Source organism: Lissotriton vulgaris, chromosome 12 (genome assembly GCF_964263255.1).
Source record: "Lissotriton vulgaris chromosome 12, aLisVul1.2, whole genome shotgun sequence".
Lineage (NCBI taxonomy): Eukaryota > Metazoa > Chordata > Amphibia > Caudata > Salamandridae > Lissotriton > Lissotriton vulgaris.
The window spans coordinates 774,427,094-774,449,517 of NC_141700.1; the positions used below are offsets into that span (position 1 = coordinate 774,427,094).

General features: G+C 47.0%; 1 protein-coding gene across 3 annotated transcripts in view; it reads left to right on the top strand.

Moving 5' to 3' along the window:
* Nucleotides 1–2,518: 2,518 nt before the first annotated feature.
* Nucleotides 2,519–22,424, top strand: part of LOC147678668 (beta-1,3-galactosyltransferase 5-like) — a 176,773-nt gene continuing 156,867 nt past the window's right edge. For 2 of the 3 annotated variants that reach the window (XM_086946122.1, XM_086946121.1), the window contains exons 1-2: nt 2,519–2,696; nt 13,120–13,231. The gene's annotated coding sequence lies outside the window, so the exon portion shown is untranslated. The remainder of the gene's footprint in view (nt 2,697–13,119; nt 13,232–22,424) is intronic. The other variant, XM_086946123.1, reaches the window with a different exon arrangement.

Below are 22,424 nucleotides of genomic sequence, written 5' to 3' on the forward strand. Positions count from 1 at the left end.
GTCACTGATAGTCGTTGAATGTCACTCATAATTACACTGCAATTACTATGTCAGCTAGGACCCTAGCGAGCACTAACTCTGGGCCCAGCTTGTCTGAAGGCCTGGACTTACGCAGAGAGCAATTTTTAGGTCTACTCTGGGCAGTGCATGCGTTGCTCTGCGAGGTATACTGTAAACAGGTATGGACTTGAAGGTCCGCCCACTCTCCGCCCATATTTTTCATTGACTTGTGTCATTATCCTTTGTAAATGTTGGCTTTTGCTTTATTGATAGGCTTAGTAGTTCCTCCTTAAAACCTACCTGTCTTCTGTTGTTTCCTCCCATTTGGACTGGCCCTTTTACATGCGTCTTAACTCGGGAGCTTATATTAGAAGTTTGGAGCACTATTTACTTAATTAATATAGAGAGGACTCGCTGATCAACAGCAATGGTGGCAGCTTATGGCTTGCTTTTACTGTGGCTGCATCCCCCCCGCCATCACGGAACGCCAGCAATGGTGGCTGTCTCGATGTATTAGCAAAATGAACAATTGATGGACAGAATGCTGAACAAATCAAACATTCACCCCAGTACAGAGATCTGGGCCTAAATCCATTGTTGTTTTGCTCACCATGCCATTCCTGTTTGGACCCAGCCATATGCAAATCAGTCTTGACCCTGTGCCCAATGGGAACAGTCCAGTCGAACTGCCAGGCCAGGTCCTCCCTGGACTGGAAACAAGCATCCTGGGACCGGTTTCGGGCTTTCAGCCCTCATCAGCCAGGATAGCTTGACTCCAGTGGCATGGAGAGCATGGTGCTCACGTCTGAGCATACCCTTCTCACAGTCCAGCCCGAACTGCCAGGCCAGTTCCTCCCTGGACTGGAATCAAGCATCCTAGGACAGGTTTCGGGCTTTCAGCTCTCATCAGCTAGGCTAGCTTGACTCCAGTGGCAGGGGGTGAGTGTCTCAAAAGTTTCAGCGCTCTGTCCATCATCTCCTTTTGTTTGCTTTGTTTGCCCTAAGTTGGCAGGGTATGCCCAGACGTGGGTCCCTTGTTCACTTTGCCACTTGATTCAAGCTAGCCTGGTTGATGATGGCTGTTAGCCAGAAACCGGTCCCAGGATGCTTGTTTCCGGACCAGTGAAGACATGGCTTGGCAGTTCGGGCTGGACTGTTCCCAGGAGGCACAGGGTCAAGACTGATTTGCATATGGCTGTGTCTGAACTGGGGTGGCAAAGTGAGCTAAAAAACGATGATGGATTCAACCCAGATCTGTGACTGGGGGTGAGTGTCTGAAAAGTTTCAGCGCTCCGTCCATCATCTCCCTGTGTTTTCTATGAGTTAGTAGTGCACCATGCATGCTTTAACTGTGGCTGCCCCCGACTCTCACAGCACTTGTGGGACACCAATGGCGGCCACTTCTATGTATTACCAATGCGCCAAATGTGCTTTAACTGTAAATGCCCTCCCACCCAGCACTCGCGGGACGCAAGCAATGGCGGCCGCTTAGATATAGTAGCAGTGCACTACATGATCGCTGTGCTGAGCCAGTGAAGTCTTTGATTTCAGCGCTTGGTTTCTTGAAGCATGCTCTTTAGTTAGGGTTGGCCTAATGTGTCCAGCTGCTTCGGACTGGTCAACTCGCTAACATCTCTGAAATATCAAAATTAACTGATTGACCCATTCATTGGTATTTTCCATCCATCAGAGTTTTACTAAGGCACTGAATCATCTTGCTAAAACAACACCTTTAGACTCAACTAATCGATTCAAAATTAATTTTAAAAAAAATAATCTCCACACGGCTTCAGTTGAACTTCTATTCTATTCACATCTTTGGCACTTGGGAGGTCTCTGGCCGAATTTTTATGGATTACTCCCTCATCTCTTGCATGATTTCTTTGGGAAGGTCTCTATTGTGCACTGCGGATTGATTCTTTCAGGTACCTGGGATATGTCGGACATAAATATAAATAAATTATACCAGCTGGCGCTGGTTACAACTGCCTAACAGAGGGCGCATTTGCGTAAAAACGATTTCTAGCCTCCAGGAAATGGCTTGTGTCCTAGTTACCATTATCAATATGTGCATTAACTAATGTAAAATTTATGGGGTGACACGGAGGGAATCCACATACGAGTTGGGTCAGTTTGAATGTTTGCACCACTGGCGGCAAAGGGGGGGGGTGTGCGCTTTCACTGTGGCAATTTAATAGGTCTCGCATTTGCCAGAGTTTGAGCTATTGGCATTGTAAATTAAATTGCCTTTTATTAATGTGTTGGTTTTTTAAACATTAATAAAAGGCATTGTCATGTGCACCGCCAGTTGTAGCTTAAACTCTCGCCAATGGGATACGTACCGCCTTGCAAATGCTTGTTCCCTGTGCAAGGGGGTCCGCCATCTTGCTTGCGCCCATCGGCCTTCTTGTCTGTCATCGAGGGAATGATTGAAGGCGCGTGCAAGCGTCGCGCGCCGTGCGTCCGCGGGGGGCGCGTGAGTCGCCGTTGACGCTGCTGGCAGACGCCTCCTCGCGCTTCTTTCGCAGATCCCGGTTGGGCAGCGGGGAGGACGGTCCTTCCGGGCTGTGACGGTTTTATGTTCTCTTTCTCATCAGTGCTCCATAACAAGTACAAAACACGGCATTGTTATTATTGCCTGTTGTAACTCGTTTTTTTCCCGTCTGGTGGGATGCAGGCTTCGCACAGTGCCTGAGGTGAGTGTTGGGCCTTTTTCCCTTTTGGAGGTGCGTTCACCGCACGTTTTCGTCTCTGACCTGTTGTATACTTTGGAGGCTGACGGCGTGGAAATGTTTCTTTTTTTAACAATACTTATTAGCAGAGTTTGGAATGGCTTGAGATAAGGGATGCTTCTTTCCCAGAGGAAAATGCAAGCCATTTGTTCAAGCTTCAAGTTTCTGCAAACGACAGGGCTAAGATACTTAAATATACATGTTTATTTTTATAAAAACCGTCTGTATTGATTTCTATTATGGCAGTGCTGTGGGAAACAACCACGTCTTTATCAAAAACTTTACCCAATGTCTTGATCATTCCAAATATGCCAATAGAACCGATTAAGACGAGACTTTAAAGTCAAAATTGGCTTGTTTTGGCCCTCTCCCGGCTGAAATGTACTTTCCTTCAATAGACGTCAGTGGGGGAAATACATTCTCCCGATTTTTTTTGTACATCTCCCACTTTCCTCTGTTAAAATGTTGGCGTGTATGTCATACATGCTGTTGTTTCGAAACCGTAAAGCAGTAGATAGTGAAAAAAGTGGTGGAATATATTATACCCCTTATTTGCATGTTGCTGGCTCTAAACTAAGGTGGCATGGTGTGCAAAATGGCATTGGTCTGGAATGCGGGCCATAGTAAGCACTACACTTTTTTTATACTTCAACACTGAAATGGAGCCAATTTCAATTGGGAGACACCGCAAATAAATGCTATTTTTGGCTTTAAAAATTTGGAGTCTCAACCCTAGATTGGGTCTGTTGGCATGTATACTTTACCACGCAGGTAAGTATTGTATCCTTATTTCTCAGTACACATGCAGATATTTTTTTTTAAACATACATTTTGTTATTAAAAAAAAGTGGTTTAAGTGCGGGTTAAGCTAAAGGGAAGTTAAGGTGATTTTAGGGTTTGGCGATATGTAGTTGACAAGGGATTTAAGGGTGATTTTTTAAGTAGAGGGGTGGCTAGCGGGTTTACAAACGGGTAGAGATAAAGGGAGGTAAGGGCAATTTTGAAGCACAGTGGTTGGAGAGGTAAAGGGAGTAAAGAGTAATTATAGGATTGGGCAGAGAGAAGGGAGGTAAGGGTTATTTTAGGCGTTGGGGATGGGTAGATGTAAAGGGAGAGCAGGGTGCACTTGGGGTTGGGTAGGTTTAAATGGGGGTAAAGTTGAATTTAGGATTCTGTGATGGTAGGTCATGGAGGGAGGTACGGGTGATTTTAGAGATGGGGTGGGTATAGGGAAGGGTGCTAAGGGTAATATTAGAATAATTTTAGGGTGGATAAAGAGGGCAAGGGTACTTTACGGTTTAGGGGTGGATATAGGTAAAGGGGGGTAAAAAGTAAAACAAAAAAAAAGGGGGGAGGGGATTTCAGAGATTCTCCCCAAAAATATATAGATTGTAACTGAAAGAAATGCAAGGAATGGATTGATTTACAAACAGAAAAACGTGTGTTGGAATGTAGATGAAAGGAAATCAAAAAATTTGATTGTTCCTGATTAGCATTTGTAATACTTTATCAAAAACATATTCATTTGCTTTTTGAAGTTCGTTATCAGTGGGTCCAGGCCTCAAAAAAACATACAAATGTTACTAGATCTGCAGGTCTGGTGATTTGAAAAATCTACTTGCCCATACTGGAATGCGCTTGACCCGTAAACTGGTCTCAAATTCTGGGATCTTAGGCAAATATTTTATTTTGCAGTCACCTTTGTCTTCATTATTACGTATGAGAGTACCTTCAAATATGTAAGTTCAGCATGTCTGCTGCACAAAAAACTCGTTTGATGTAGTAAATTAAACTTGTGCTTTTTTGTATAATAAAAATCCAGCCCACAGACAGGGTATACACGATCTCTTGCCTCTTTGTTCAGTATTAACATTGTCATCAGGGTTGGGGCAGTAATGTCTCAGTTCATGTTTAAAAAAACTCTCACTTTTAATAAATATATTACTAAAGTGTGACGTGGTAGTAGTCATTTGCAGGCAGCATATTTTCCATTGTAATGGCCACAGACCTTCCTACTCGCATGCAGTTTTACGGTTGAAACTAGTATACAAAGGATAATGTGTGGAAATCAGATGTCAGCACATGATTATCATTTTCGCATCTCCAATTAAAGTGCTGTAAATTTGTTTTGATCCTGTTAAAACCTTTATTTCCATCATACTTCAGAATTGCAAAAGTGCTTTTCTAATTACTGAAATATATTTTGAAATATTTTTACAGTTACACGCGATTCAAATGTGTTTTAGAAAAAAATCCAGACATTCTTCAGCCTTAAATTTTAGACTTCCTGTACGCTGGCATTGTTAGACTGTTCACTTCAAAAAATCCTCTAACTTTGCAGTCAGAAAGAAAGGTAAATTCCAATATCCAGAATAAAGAAGCAGCAATTTGAAAAGAATCCATAAGATGACATTTGACCTCTGGCTTTAATTGCACAGCAAATCTGACAAAATAAAACCAATATTTAAAGGCATATGTATTTCTGATTCACTCTCTGAATGGACAGAGCACCAATTCTGTGCCAGCTGTAGCTCTCTCACAAGACCGTACCATTATGCCCTAAAAATAGCTCGCCCTGATAAAATCTGATTTTTCATAGCAAGTGAGATTTCTCGAGGCCATTTGGGAACACAAAAGATGGTTAGAAAAACACAATAAGGGAATCTAATCTCCAGGCTTTGAAAAATCTATTCACCCATTTGCTATGGCGAGTCAGATTTCATCAGGTAGAGCAATTTATAGGATCAACGCGTCCATTCTGCCGAGTGAACTTAAGGATCATGTGAAATGTTAATTAAGAAAATGAATGCGCAATAAAGACGCCTTTTAAATCTTGCTTTTATCTTGACACAATTGCTTTCTGTTCAAGGACAGAGGTCAAATGTCAGTTTGTTTTTTTAGTAATTGCTGCTTATTTCATCCTAGAAAATGTGTGTATTTTCTTTCTTTTATTACAGTTAGATGTTTTTGCAAAATGATCTACCTGACAATCATTGTGAAACAAAAGGCTGTAAAATGTCAGTTTTATTCTCTAACATACAACATTTAAACAGCCTGTAAATGAATAGTAGATACATTTCAAAATATATCCGTGGTGGACCTGGCATTTTATCCCCAAATCTTTTACCTCCCTCCTATTTTTTCAGACCTGTTTTAGTTGGCTTTAGGACTCTGGGCACTTTACCACTGCTGATCAGTGATAAAGTGCATATGTCCTGTGTCTAAATTGTATTGGTGATTGGTTTATCCATGATTTGCATATTTAATTTGACTGTGCACTTTATAGTGCACTGTGTGGGCTCAGGGCCTGTAAAATCAAATGCTACCAAGGGGCCTGCAGCACTGTGCACCACCCACATCAGTATCTCTGCAACCATGTCTCAGATCTGCCACTGCAGTATTTGTGCAGTTTTAAACAGCTCTCTAACCTTCTCATTTGCTACATGTAAGGCACCCCTAAGGTAGGGCCAAGATAGCAGACCACATGGGCAGGGTACAGTGTATTTAAAAGGTAGTTCATGTACTGGTGTGTTTTACATGTCCTGATAGTGAAATAGTGCCAGTTTCGTTTTTCTCTATTGCAAGGACTATCTCTCCCATAGATTATCATTAGAGATGCCTTGTAACATCTTGCAGGTGTAACTATCATTTGAGAAGAGACATAGATTGGGAGTTCTGGGTTCCCTGAATCAAAAATTTAAGAACACATATTCTGTGAAGGTGGTTTTTAATTTGTGTTTGGAAATGCCACTTTTAGTAAGTAATTCATAAAAGGGGGGTGGTGATGGACAGAGCATCTGAATTAAGCAGAATACTCGTACCCAGTCAACAGATCAGGGCTTGATCCATCACCGTCAATGGCTCCCTGAACTGGTTCCAGCTAGAGTATACAAGGAGGGCACCAAATGTGCCCTTCAAAGCAGTCTAGTCGTGCTGGCAAGCGCCCCCACCTCAGCCCAATACTTGTAAGTCCTATCTATGAGGTGGTCACACCTTCCTGTGGCAGAAACCTATTGTCCTACCTTTGCCCTGCTTTAGCTTGGCTCAGCAGCAGGAGGGCAGAATCATGTCTGTGGTCGGCACCAATCCTAGCTTGCTGTCAGACTCTTGAAGACTGGTACTGGAAGCACAGGGGCTTCCTGGAGGAGCCCCACAGTGCATGGAATAATACCTCCAACACCGTTTACTGGAGAATGGACTCGGGGTTTGTACAGGTGCCCAGTTCATGCAGGATTCAGAAAAGGGGGGTGGTGATGGACAGAGCATCTGAATTAAGCAGAATACTCGTACCCAGTCAACAGATCAGGGCTTGATCCATCACCGTTTTTTAGCTCACTGCACCATCCCATCTCAGAACCTAGCTACATGCAAATTAGTCTGTCCCTGGCCCAGTGCATCATGGGAACAGGGCAGACCAAACTACCAAGCCAATTCTTTTACTGGAAAGGAAACCAGCTTCCGGGGACCGGTTTCTGGCATTACAGCCGTCTTTGGCCCGGCTTGCCTGAATCCTGATGGATCAAGCCCTGATCTGTTGACTGGGTATGAGTGTTCTGCTTAATTCAGATACTCTGTCCATCACCACCCCCTTTTCTGAATCGTTTTGTCCACCATAAGCGGTATGCTCAGACATGAGTCCCTTGCTCATTGCACCATCAGGATTCAAGCAAGCTGGGCTGAAGACTGAAAACTAGTTTGGGGGTAAAGAACATTATAATTAGGCCAAGTCAGTTATTTAAGTCACTGCACCTGCAGGTCTAGTAGCATTTTATGATGTTTTAGGCCTGATCTCCCTTTTAACTTGCATTGAACTGTAGAAAGCTTGAAGAAGTGGGACAAAGGCAAAATGTAGGCGTTTTTGGGGTTTGAAATTTTGAAACTTGTGCCTAAGACAGATGTTAGCCTGTATGCAGATAACACATTGAAAGCCAATTATTCATCATTGTCTTAATCAGTGCTATTCGTGTGATGAAAAATGGGAGTGGTCTCTAACGCAGGCATTGCCAAAGAAGGGTACTTTGAAATCCTTTCCCAGCGGTGTGACCTGAGTAATTAAAGGTGTGGCTCAGGGCATATAAACTAAACCGTGTGCATCATACAGCGTGGCACCTGACCAGTACTTGGGTGTCTCTCCGTGGGTTTGTCTGTTGCATTCAAACATGTCACAACAACAAACATAATTACCACAAGCCAAACCTGTTGGCTTTATTAGTGCTTTTTAGCTGTAGGGGTGGTTAGAAGTAAAGGGACATATGGGTTATTTTAGGATTCAGGGATGGGAAGGGTAATATTAAGGTGAAAACAATTATTTATGGAATATTTAGAATTTTAAAACGTTTATTTTCTGGTAATAGGAGACTGAATTCCAAGTCAGAACTGGAGGTGAGGATTATGCTTTACTTTTGTCCAATTTTATTGAACAGCAGCCATTTCAAGAGTTAATCAGAACAACAGTCTCTCTATCCCAGCTAATCAGGCGTTGGCAACCCAGGTCGTAGTCCATCACTAGCTATTCCTCCTCTTTCTTCGCTGCTCCCAGCCAGAGATAAGGGATGTCTTTCTCTCACGCCTGGTATTGCTAAATAGTTTTTTTCCTTATGTAAACTCGCTGTGCGGTATGCCAATATTTAATTGACTCTTGTTGTCCTGTCGGACAAATGTTGCCACCCGCGTTCACGCAGTATTGTTTAACTATGTTTTATAATTTTAGTGACAACCACTGCACAACTGTAATTTATTTTGGCTGCGGGAGCGTTTTTTGCCCCTTCGCGACCACTGATAACTGTTGCAGCTCCGCTGTGTGGTCCTCCCACCAATAGAGGGTTTCTGCTTGGTTTGTTACGCTTATATCTCAGGAAAGGGAGTCGCGCCACGGTTGGAGCCTTGTCCGTCTGGAGTGATGCCCGATCAGGGTCTGTACCGCCGTCTGTGTTAGATGCTCCCCTAGGATGGAGTCTGTATTGCTGAGCAGGCTCTAGCCTGCAGGGATCGTCCCCCAGGCTTTGTGACCCTGAATATTGTGCCCCAAGGGTGCGAGGTCCCCGGGCTCCTGCCCTATTGAGGTGAGGCTTGCCCCACTTTGAAGCAGGACTGACACCCAGCCCTTAATAACTAGCACTCTCTCTCTTCAGTGCCTTTTGCCCCAATATTTTCTAGCGCCTGTATACTTACAATGTAGGGTGCGGTGGCCATTCCCAAGAATGGACTCCTTCAATGACACCCAGGGGGAGGATGACCACCTGAGCGGACTCCCTTGGAATGAGTTTTATGATGCTGTTGATGCATCAATTTACAGGGCAGTTTCAGAGGCCATTGCCTTTCTCGCCAAATGGCGCAAGCCCGTAAAAAGATGATAGGAACCACTCTGGGCCCGCTACTACAAATCAGCCCCCTCAACCCCTAGACTCTAACCCGCTGCCAGCGAAGTGCCCCGCAAGGCGGGTGTAGAACTAAATGCATTCGCTAGGCTCAAGCAGGCGTTCTTGGCCAGTACTACTTCCCCAGTGGCCCTGCTGCCCTGGTTGACGACTGCCATAGTAACACTGATGACGACGCAGGACCCTCGCAACCCTGGCTTCCTTCCTTCCTTCCATGCCCCACACCCTCTGACACCCGCCACCATGCACCTATTGACCATGGGCTATGCTCTGACATGTTGGACCCAGATGAGATTCTCCACGAGGTCTTCCGAATTGGCCCAGTCAGAGTAGGTCACACAGTGTGGTGGGCTGCATTTGGAAGCCTCTGGAGAACAAATACAGAAAATGTCAGAGGGCGAAGTGTCCCCGCCCCTCCCTGGAAGGTAAGGTGGTGCTAACACCTACGAATGGCCACCTTACTGCAGAAGTTCATGAAGGACCCTAAATAGGGATAGACCGGTTCAGGTGGGCCTGCCAGGACAAGTTGCTGGACACTCTGGGACCACTAACGAAGATACTCAACATGGCAGAAGAGGCCAGGTCATTGGGCTCTCTCATTTCACCTGATACCCTTTTGGCCTGGGTTTAATGTGCCGTTGTCTTCTCAGCAATGCAAACTGCGGGTTGACAGAGAGGCGTTGGTCCCTGCTCATTAAGGTGGACCTCACTCCGAAGCAGGCCATTTTGCGCAGGAGGGCCTCTTTGGGGAACCTTTTATCAAGAATTGGGGAGGTTTGTGAATACCTCCACCTCACTGGACAAAGCACAGTCCTTTATTAAAGAAGTTTTCCTCTCGAGTTTTCCGCGGGGCCGGTTCAGGCATGGGCCGCTCGACCTAACGCCCCAATAACCAGTACAACTCCAGAGGACAAGGCTCCCACCAATGCCAATATCAAGACCAGGCCAGATTCGCAAACTTCTTCCCCACCAGAGGGAGGCGAGGCAGAGGATCCAGAAGCACTGGGTCCTCCAACAGTACCTGTGAGTGTTCCCCCATCTTCCCTTGTAAAGGTAGGGGGCTGACTGGCACATTTTTTCCAGGCCTGGACTTCCATCACGGGGGACGTCTGGGTACTCTGGACCATTCATGGTTTCCAGATAGAAATATTTATGGTACTCCAACCATAGCAGAACTTCCGCACCCCATCTGACCTATGGAGCTTTTTCCCCAGCGACTCTACTCCCTAGGGGGTTTATCAGCAATCTCTTCATTGTGGAGAAAGCGGACGGAGGTCAGCGTCCTGTCATCAGAGTTCATCGAATGGCTGGTCTATTGCCACTAATGGAAGGGATCCATTTGCTACGGGACATCCTCATCCCTTGAGCCTGGATGGTGCGTCTGGACCTCAAGGACGCCTACCTCTCGATCCCCATTCCCCCTCCCCCACAGGAGGTTTTCTGGGGAGTTCACCACCCTACCCTTTGGCCTCCCTTGGCACCCTGGTGCCTTACAAAGATTCTCAGACCGGTGGTGGAGCACCTGAGGTCGCAGGGAATGAGACTTATAGTCTATATTGATGATCTGATGATGGCCCCGTGCCTAAAAAAACTGGAGCTGTAACTCCGGACGGCGGTCAATCTCCAACATAGCTTGGGGTTCGTAATCAACGATTCCAAATCTCTCCTAGTCCCTTCTCCGAAGGTGATTTTTCTGGGTTTCTTTATCAACTCCGTAGAGGCTTCTCTCAGTCGCCCTTCTCGGAAGGTGGCAAAAATGTGCCAGTAAATGCGGCATGCATTCACAAAACACTGCATCTCCTTAAGACAGGCGGCGCAACTTGTAGGCCTCCTCTCCTCCATCCAGGTCACCATCACAGGGTCTCTTCATTACTGCACCTTCCAATGCTTATAGGCAGCCCATCTGCGCAAGGGGCTCTCATATGCACAACAGGTGACTCTCTCCTCAGAAGCCAGAGGGGAGCTCATCTGGTGGCTTACCAACACGGAGGCATGGAATGGGCGGGCAATATTTGTCTCTCTGCCAGATAGTTAGAAAAGGGTGCCAGATGAGGCGATTTCACCACAGCAGGGGTGTGGTCTCCGCTCGAACAGCGATTGTATATCAACTGTTTGGAGCTCCTGCCGGGTGCCTTTGCAGTCCGATGTTGGACCAAAGACAATCTTGTGTCCTCCTAAAGATGGACAATGTTTCGGCCGTCCGGTGCATCAACCACTTAGGGGGCACCTGGTCAAAGGCTCTCTCCAACCTCAAGGCCAACTTCTGGCAATATTGCTTGGACCGCCAGATCTCTGTGATGGCGGAATACCTTCCGGGTCAGGGCAATCAGGTAGTGGACTTTCAGTCCGGCCACTTCCGGGAAGCGAGCCTATGGAAACTTCATGCATGTGTAGTCTCGGACCTCCAGAAAAAATTGGGTCCTTTTTCAGTGGATCTCTTCGCCTCCCGCCTGGATCACTAATTACCCAGGTTCTTCATTTGGAGACCGGATCCCTTGGCGTTGGCCACGGATGCATTCCTCCATGACTGGACACGGGAGCAGGGATATGCCCACCCCCCCACCCCCCCATTTACAGCCCTGCTTCAGTCCGGCACAAAAGCACCACCGGCTCATCCTGCAAGGGTCACTAGACCTCATGGCGTGGCGGATTCAGGGGACGATGGTCAGTCCCAGGCCTTTACGGCATGGTTGAGAAGTTCATGTCCAAGGCCTTGGAGGACAGCACAGTCAAAGGCTATAGGTCTACCTGGAGAAGGTGGTCCTGTTGGTGTCTGCGACGGGACCTCGATCCCGTGGCAGCAGATGTGATTCTCATCCTGAATTTTGTGGCCTCGCTGACTGAGGAAGGTCTGGCCTGCATGTCTATTAATACCTTCACTCGGCTATATTTGCAGGACACTCAGTAGTGGATGGCTCCCCGGTAGGGGAATACCCATTTGTTTGTCGGCTCCTGAGGGGTAATCAGGCTGTCCCTTTCTCTGGAGCCCATATTTTAGGGCTCTGGGATATGAACCAGGTACTCCACCTCCTTTCTTTCCTTCTCTCTCTCTCTCTCTCTCTCTCTCCTTTCTCTCTTTCTCTCTTTCTCTTTCTTTCTTTCTCTTTTTCTCTTTCTCTTTCTTTCTTTCTTTCTCTCTTTTTCTTTCTCTCTTTCTCTCTTTTTTCTCTTTCTTTCTCTTTCTTTCTTTCTCTCTTTCTTTTTCTTTTTCTTTCTTTCTTTTTTTCTTTCCAGAAAGAGCTTTAGGTGAAACTAGCTATGCTTCTCTACATGATCTCCTTTAGACGGATGTCAGAGTCCTGGACATCACTGACCATATTTTTTTCTGCTTTATTGACTTTCACGATCCGTAAACTGACAAAATGTGGGACATATCCATTTCGTATCCGGCCTCACCCGGGCCACCGAAATCGTACGTAGTTTTTTGCCTTAAAGCCTATGAAGAAATATCAGAGGAATTTTGCCTTCGGGCGAGTGGTAACTCTTAATTGCCTTGCGTAAGCCTCACAGATCAGTGTCTTCCCCACAATAGCCCGGTGGGTTCGCTGGGTAATGCACAAAGCGGGTATCTACCTGAGGTTGTTTGCAGTCCACTCCACGCGTGGGGCGATGGCCTCGTAAGCCTTCTCATTAAGGGGCTCGATTGGAGGATATACTTAACACCTCAAATTGGTCTTCGGACTCAACATTTAAACGGTTTTACTTCAAACCCATACTACAGATGGCCCACTTGGTGGTAAGCAAGCTTTAAACTAGCATAATCCTCGGCTCCGGTCCTGACATAGAATAAAAAATTTCCTAGCTATTGTAGCAGAAAGTTTCAATTCTATTAAGAACTCAGAGGAGAGGATTATCCCAAAAGTAAGTAACTAAGTTTGAGTTTCTCGTGTTGAACTAATGTTGCATGAATAAATGTTTGATTCACCAGTGAACCTGTGACCTTTGGCTTATTCCCTTCCAGGTTTAAACATTAGCCATGAATGGGTTCTAAATATGTCTTTTTTTTGCAGGCATGGATGCAAATAAACAGGATTCGTGAGTTGACGGCAATTGCTGATCCTGCGCAATGAAAGAGGAATGGCCAGTGATAAACTATGACCTGGGTTGCCAACACCTGGTTGGGTAGGATTGAGAGACTGTTCTGACAAACTCTTTGTTTACATTCCCAAGGCCTCTTGGGAATTGTAGTTGTTGAATTTAAGTTTTGAAACGACTGCTGTGTATAATTGAAACTTTCTGTTGCGATGGCTAGGAAATTTTTCATTAAATATCACGAACATATGTGGGAGGGGTAGTTGCATTCAGAGTGTCTCAATCCTTCAAAACTCTTCTTTACACCACTTTCTTCTGTATCTCTTAATGTGTTAGACACACCCTTTTTCTTCCCCCATCTTTCTGAAATAATCTATATGAATATCTCACACTTTCCCACAGTTACAATTGCCACATTTGCAACAATCATTTGGTTAGATCTGTAGAGAGAACAGGGACCTAATGTTCATGTAGTCTATACACCGATCTGATCCACTCACAGGTACAGTGAGAAACTCTCACTGCCTTCTGCCTCAACTGCAGTGCTGTCAATCATGCCTCCTCACTATCAGTCATCCACAACCTGAACCCACCCAGAAACCTAGCGGCAAATCATTTCAGAGTATGCACTTATCAAGTCATGATACATGAAAACCAAGCATTTGCAATGCTGTCGGTCTCACCTTTGGGACCTTATATGCATTTAACTATGTACCACATTAGCCTGGGTGCTGAAACATTCACTATTCTTTAACATGGAGAGAAAATAAGCACCAAACTGTATGATACACCAGGTATGGGAACACAGAGAGAAATAGTGCCTTTTAGCGGGAAACGGTATAGTCCTAATGCTCTGTTTTTAATATAAAATCAGGGCCTTCATTGGTCATATCGCTGAAAATACAAGATTTGAAAAAAATATTGTCTACGGGTGCTCGTAGAAGACCATTTCTATGGACTGGAATCTAGAAAATGCTAAAGTGATTCTGGTATTTTACTGACCTCTGCTGGTCGTTTTCTATCAAGAAAGTTCAATAAAAGCAGTTGCCAGAAAAATAAAAAAGAAAGTCCATCCACAGAAAGTAATTCTGGTATTTTGCTGACCTCTACTGGTTGTTTACTATCAAGACAGTTAGAGGCATTTGAACAGAAAAAAAAGTCCCTAAGCGGAAGCAGACCTGTCCTAGGGTGGATCTCCAAAACCCACAAAGTACATACACATATAAGTATATACTAAAGTATATACAAGAGATCTCGAATGCTCGATCTAAAAAGTCCTTAGTACACCGGAGGTAAATGACCCCTATTGTTACAACTGATGAGCAATACCTCATGAATGCCTTGGCACTATGTTTATTCAAGCCTCGTACTGTAACATACTTTCAACACATATCCATCGCAAATGCTTCAACACCCAGTCAGGGCTAGTAACACACAATATAAGTACCATTTACAATTGCTAATATTGTGCACCAGAAAAAAAAGACTCTGCCTGGCCGCTTAATGGTAAAACGAAGCACTGAGTCAATTGGCAGCTGATTTCATTGTCGTTTGTACCAAACCTGTTAAAAATGACTCAATATTTTAAATAACCCCTGTTGTTTTTAGCTTATGTTTTAAAAAAGAATTACGTTTTTTAAAACACATTACCTGACTGTGCATTGAACTCACTGCTAGCTGAGCCTGATAGCACTTGTGCTGACTCTCCCGAGCCCCGTTCCGTCGCGGCTTCTGCCGTTTGTTGCGGAGGGCTAGAGGGAGGAAAGTCGCACTTCCGCCGGCTTCACCACCACTTCCGGGAGGGTAGCGCTCTAGTCCTGGAGCACACCACACTACAAAAGTGGCAAGCCAAGCGCACGCGCAACGGACGCGCCGAAGGCAAGCCCGTCTGCGCCCGTCCGCGCCCTGCAGCGACCAGGGGCGAGCCTCCTTGCCCCAAGCCCGACGAAACCCGCAATTCAATTAAGGTATGACGCCGAGGCCCTTAGGAAGCTAGAGCCCAAAATCGAGTTATTGTGCCGCAATTCCATGTGCCCAATCAACCCCATAAGGAAATGCCTACACTGTGGTTTCAATCCCAGACCCCCGCTCAAACTAATGGAGAACCCTAACCCCCCCACCCAAAATGTTTCTCCTAAACTGTCGGTCCTTGACAAAACACTCCTTGGAAATGTCACTCCTCCTCGATAGTCTCGATCCAGATGCCATATTCCTTACGGAAACCTGGCTAAAAGACGAGATTGACCCAGACATCAGCTCCATATTACAACGTGGCTACGGATTACAGAGAGTCGACAGGAAGGAGGGAAGAGGAGGAGGACTAGGGATATTATTTAAAAACTGCTACCAATGTAGAGCCTGCCCAGTCGACATCCCGGACTGTGAAAGCATGAGCTTTGCCTTAGATCTATCTGCCACTTCAACATTCTCGGGACTACTTCTCTACCGCCCTCCGGGACAAATAGGAGATTTTATAGAATCCCTTCCCTCCCATGTTGCCGAGCTAGCTATCTCCTCTCCTCACTTCACAGTGCTGGGAGATGTAAATATACACCTGGATGACCTTTCAAACCCCCTAGCTAAGTCCTTTTTACATAATCTTGCAGCCCTTCAATTCACCCAAAAGGGATTCGAACCCACACATAACAAAGGCCACTTGCTGGATGCAGTTCTAAGCAACGATCACAGGCTTGGGGCAGGGACCCCGGTCCCTCTTCCTTGGTCCGACCACTTCTTGGTGCCATTAACTTGGGAAATTCCAAATTCCCCTTCAGTTCTCCCTCGTGCCACACTAAAGGGTAGGAACTGGGCAAAGATATCAACTGACCAATGGACTAACTCCCTCTCTAACATTCAACCTCAAACAGGAGACAACCCAGAGATACTTTACAAACATTACATTGACTGGGTACAGTCCTCACTAGACGAGATCGCTCCCCTGAAATCCCTCAAGGAAAAAACCAAATGCAAAGAGTCACCTTGGTTTAACCCTAAACTAAAAGAGATAAAACAGAACTGCAGGAGACTAGAGAGGACATGGAGACGCACACTCGGAGAACAGGACAAGACCAGGCATCGGGAAGCCATCAAGGGATACAAAGCCGAAATTAACTCGGCTCAGGCAGCTTTTTATGACAAACAAATTAGGTCAGCATTCAACAGCCCGAGGGAATTTCCGGATCGCCAAATCCCTGATTAGTACCCCTCCTATTATGCACGACCCCAGCGAAGCCCAGATCCGCTGTGAAAGTCAGGCAGAGTACTTTTATCAAAAGATCTACACCATCTTCCTATCCTTTAATTCTACCGAACTGTATTTCTCTCAACCAGATACCACCGTTACTACCCCTGTCTGCCAGCTAGCAGAATTCCCACTGCTTGAGGAAGACTCACTTAAAGCACTAATGCAAAAAGTAATATCCGGATCCCCCACCGATCCTGCCCCTCCACGTCACTTGCTGAAGGTTGCAGACACCATCAGACCAACCATCTTAAACATCATAAATAGGTCTATAACTACAGGGAACGTACCAAAAGCCTGGAAATGTGCACAAGTTAGAGCCCTCCTGAAAAAGCCTAATCTCGATCCTGGAAAAATGGCAAACTATCGTCCGATCTCGCTCCTCCCTTGGATAAGCAAGATGCTTGAGAAGCACATCAATTCTACCTTGATGCAATACTTGGAGATTAACCACCTACTCCATGATTCTCAAGCTGGATTCCGCCCAAAACTGGGAACAGAGGCAGCCCTACTAACAGTAACAGAACTAGCCCGGAAGCACATGGATCAAGGCGGCACAACAGAAATTATGTTGCTGGACCTGAGTGCCACCTTTGATACCGTGAACATCAACATCCTAATCTCCCGCTTAACTAATGTGGGAGTGACAGGAAATGCTATCACGTGGCTAAAATCCTTTCTGAAAGACCGCACATTTCAAGTAGTGGAGGGGGCTACTCACTCTAAAATCTGGCCCCTCAATCAGGGAGTGCCCCAGGGCTCCTCCCTGAGTCCCACATTATTTAATGTGTGCATGGAACCCCTGGCAGGAATTGTACACCCATTTGGGTTTGAAATCATAACCTACGCCGACAACACACAACTAGTAGTGTCCCTGAATCACCCAGACAGCACTCCCCACAACCTGAGTGGCTGCCTAGAAGCCATAACAAAATGGATGGCCTTGTCCCACCTGAAGTTAAACAGGGATAAAACAGAGATAATGTTTCTGGGGAACACAACAGCACCAAAACCTATCATCGACTGGCCGATCTGTATGGGCACCCCACCAGAACCAAAGGACCGGATTAAAAGCCTAGGCGTATGGTTAGATGACACCCTAAGCTTCAATCAACAGGCCACAATATTGTCTGCCACATGCTTTGGCCTACTGAGGATGCTGAGGAAAGTCTTACCCCTACTCCCTTTTCAGGCTCGGAGAATAATGGTACAGGCCATTATCCTGTCCCGTCTTGACTATGGGAACGCTCTCTACTTGGGCACACCCTCCAGTACAATAAAAAGACTCCAAGTAACCCAGAATGCAGCAGCCCGCCTTCTTCTTGGTCTTCCCCGAAGACACTCGGGAGCCACCGCACTGAGGAAACTACACTGGCTGCCCATCCAAGCCAGAGTAAAATTTAAGGCAATGTGCATAATGCACAAGGCTATGTGGAAGAAAGCCCCAGCTATGATTTGTTCCCTGGTCCCCCCCTACCACCCACCAAGAGCACTTCGTTCAAGCACAGCCTTTCTGGCCTCAACCAAGAAAACCAAACGGGCCAGATGGGGTGGACGCTCCTTCTCACAGAATGCGGCCTCAGTCTGGAACTCCCTGCCTCCCACACTGCGCAGCGAGCCCGACTTACAAAAATTTAGGAAAAGCTTGAAAACATTTCTTTTCCATTAAAGCCAGATAGCAATCTCCAAAAAAACCTACTGTCCCACAGCACGAGGCCTCCGGGTAGTAACGCGCTTTATAAAACCCAATTTAATTTCATTTCAGTATCGCATGCGATCTCAAAGGCAAAACGTGTGCTCTATCTCAGTCGAATATTTTAATGCAATGCGTAAAAAACTATCCAAGGTGGTAATTAGTCAGGATTTGTGAATGGGTGAAACAGTCATACCTCCCTATGTTGTGAACATATCTAATACTTCTAAGTGAAGTGCTGTTAAGTCCATGGTGTTTAAGGAACGCGTAGTGCCTGTTAGCTGCTCAAGTGTGCGATCGAAAAACGTAAATACACTCACGCGGTGATACAGAGTTCCGGAAGAACCTGTGAAACAAACATAAGCATACGGAAATGTTAATCCAGGCACCTGTCCTCACTGCGAGCACCTGTCAGGAAGAACTCTCAAAGACAGGGAGAGAATTTGCATCTATGGCCTGGCTCATAGGTCATCCAGAGGAAGGTCTCCGGGGAAGAAGGGTTCCAAGAAGACTAAAACATCTTCAAAAGACAGGTCTTCCATCACTTCAGCGTCAGGCTTGGCGCTGAGGAAACAACCACCAGTGGATCGTTTGGCTTCAAAAATACCGTCGACGGCGGGCTCGCCGTCGAAAAGAAGAACAGGTACGTCGACGACGTCTAAGAATCCAATTCCGTCGTCGAGATCCCCTCCGCCGTCGTCAACCGGACGACAATCGGCGTCGAGAGATGTGACTCCGCTGCCGTCAACCGGGCGACGGTCGGCGTCGAGGGAGGTCACTCCTCCGCCGTCGTCATCCAGGCGACAACTGGCGTCGAAGTGTGACCCGCCGTCATCTAAGAAACCACGTTCGGCGTCGAGGACCAAGACCCCTCAGCCGTCGACAGAAACACGTCGATCGGCGTCGAGGACGCAGTCTCCGTCAGTGTCTGGTCGACGCTCGGTGTTGAGGGTGTCCAATACCCCTCCGCCGTCATCGCACAGGCACTCGACGTCGAGGCAGAAGGCTCCGTCGACGGCTGGTCATCGCCGTTCGACGTCGAGACAGAGATCTCCGTCGACGGCTGGACATCGCCGTTCGACGTTGAGACAGAGCGCTCTGTCGACGGCTGGTCATCGCCGTTCGGCGTCGAGAGAGAAGACTCCGTCGACGGCTGGTCATCGCCGCTCGACATCGAGAGACCATAGATCCTCACATCGATCGCCGTCGAGGCATTCGAAGTCGAGATTGTTGGACCCGCCGACCCCCCCCAAAGGCGTTCGGCGGAGAGAGAAGAACGTTTGACGTCGAGACATTCAGAAAGAGCTTGATCATTGTCTAGAAACTCTATGATCATGATAACGGAGTCAGCTTCTCGTCATTCCACTTCAGTTGTCTGGCTCCTCAACTACATCTTCAAGGTCCAGAAGTCCTGTGCGCAGATCTCCTGTGCGTCAGCCAGATCCTTCGGCTGCGCAAGTCAAACTGTCACCTAGATGGTACAAGTCTTTGGACCATTGGCGAGATTCGGGGGCTGCCAAACGTATGCAAGAATCTGTCAGCCCACAACACAGGTCTCCTCTTCAGAGTCTGGTAGAGGAGATGGACAAGCGTAGTGCTCCCAGGCGCAAATCACCTGTGAGAACACCAACCAGATCACCCAGAAGGAAACTTGCGGTTAGATCCCGATCTCCCAGAAGAGAAAGTCCGGCCAGGCCTCGTTCAGAAGATCGGGTCAGAACTCGCTCTCCTAGGAGGGATGAGCATTCAAAAAGATCGCGTGAGAGGAGTCACAGTGCTCACCGTAGGCGTCGACGAACTCAGTCTACTTCATCTACCTCTTATACCAGGTCTTCCAAGAGGGATTACTCCCCTACGTTGACGGACAGTCCTAAGTCTAGATCCTCCCCAGTGGATAACATTGGCACTTATCTGGATGTCCTGCAAAGAGGAGCTCAGAAGCTGAACATTGAAATGTCTGTCCCTCAGGTTACTACGACAGTAGTTTTTGAGACTTCGCACAAAAAGCTATCTCTCGTCCACTGCTGCCTTTAGTCCCGGGGATTATGGATCCTGTCAGAGGTTATCCTAACTCCAGCGGCTATCAGAGCGGTGCAAGCCCGCATTCCGAAGAAATACAAACCGGCCTCTTCTGACCCGGTCTTTGTAAAATCTGACCCTCCAGCAGACTCTGTGATTGTGGCAGCGGCGAGGAAGACTCATGCAGTTGCTGCTTCCTCCTCAGTCCCACCAGACAAGGACAGCAAATCTCAGGACTCCTGGGATCGCAAAGTTTGCAATTCAGCTGCCTCCACTCTGAAGGTTTCCAGTGAGGCTGCACTTCTGGGTCAATACGACAGAGCCTTATGGGACTCTATGGAAAGGTTCAAATCCAAACTGCCAAAGGAAGACCAGAGGGATTTTGAAGAGACTGTGACAGAAGGATGTCTGGTGGTGAGCCAGTTGATGAGCACAGCTGCGGATGGGGCAGTGCTTGCGGCGCATTCCTACTCACATGGGGTTTGTGCCAGGAGGTCGGCATGGTTGCGCCTTACAGATCTGAAGCCGGATGCTCAGCATCGCATCCTTAATCTTCCCTTTTCGGGTTCCTCTCTCTTCGGGGAACATGCTGACGAAGAGATGGCCCGTATGAAGACGGAACTAGATACAGTGAAAGCGGTGGGTTTGGAAAAGAAAAAAGAAATCACACGCCGCTTTAAGACCAACAGGGGGAGAGGGGCTCAACAGAGTGTTCAAACCCCTCAGTGGTCCCAAAGTAAGAACCAGGGTAAATCCCAGTTTCGAGGCAAAGCCAACCGAGGTAGAGGAGGTCACCAACAGTCCTCTAACACCACAAGAGGAGGAAAGGCCTGAGCAGTGGCTTCCTCTGGCGCCGTTGCCCACTCCAGTGGGAGGAAGTGCTTCACAACACCTGGCAGAGTGGGTCAACATCACAAAGGATCAGTAGGTGCTGAATATACAGCGCAATGGATACAGGCTACGTTTCCGTGCGCTTCCGAAGAGCATTCCCCCAAAGAACTCTTGCCCTCACCAGCTAAGCTTGCTCCGAAGAGAGGTGAAAGTTCTGCTACAAAAAAGAGCTATAGAGGAAGTTCCTCCCTCTCAAAGAGGAAAGGGAGTCTACTCCAGATACTTTCTTGTCCCCAAAAAAGATCAGGAGGACAAGTTCAGACCAATACTCGATCTGCGTCTATTGAACAAAGTCATTGTCAAAGAAAAGTTCTGCATGTTAGCGCTTCACCAAATATGCCCACATCTTCAAGCCGGAGATTGGATGTGTTCGGTGGATCTGCAAGATGCGTACTTTCACATTCCAATTGCTCTACAACATCGCAAATACTTGAGGTTTGTCGTAGGGAGCAAACACTACCAGTACAAGGTGTTACCCTTCGGTCTCAAGTCCGCACCACAAGTCTTCACCAAATGCATGGCAGTGGTGGCGGCTTTTCTTCACAAAAAGGGACTCTTCATCTACCCATACCTGGAAGACTGGCTCCTAAAGGGCCCATCTCTGGTACAGGTAATGCACGATCTGCAACTTTGCCTGCACCAGTTACACAGACTTGGTCTCCATGTGAACCTGAAGAAGTCAGTCCAGCGGCCTACACAGTCCATCCACTACCTAGGCTCCGTTCTGGACACAAAATTGGGAAAAGCGTTTCCTTCGGAGGAGAGACTTTTTTCCATGATTTAGAAATGTGGGGTTCTGTTAGTCCTGGTTTGCCCGACAAGTAGCATCCCTGCTGGGTTCCATGGCGTCCTGCATTTTTCTCATCCCAAACGCCAGGCTGAGAATGCGTCCTCTGCAGCAGGCTCTAGAGGACCAGTGGGACCAAGTGACAGGGCGTTGGGAAGATCGTATCACTCTTTCCCAAGCGACGAAGGATGCCATCACATGGTGGACTCGGAGGAGGAATGTGCTGGTGGGAGTACCGTTTCACCAACCTCTTCCATCCCAGTCTATAGTGACGGATGCCTCTCTGCAAGGCTGGGGAGCGCACATGGGTCCGCTTCAAATTCAAGGCCAGTGGTCTGCGCAGGAGCAGACATACCACATCAACATGCTGGAACTCAGAGCGGTATTCCTGGCTCTCAAAGCTTTCTTTCCAGCGATCGAGTCCAACTTAGTCCTAGTTCAGACGGACAATACGACCACCATGTTCTATCTGAACAAACAAGGAGGCACACGATCGCGCCCACTCTCTCTCGAGAGGCTCAGACAATCTGGCATTGGCTTCTCTCTCTCGAGGCCTCACAGTAGTGGCGGTGCACCTTCCAGGCGAGTTGAACGAAAAAAAAAAAGACGCACTCAGCAGGCACTTCGAAGATCAGCCAGACTGGGTGGTAAA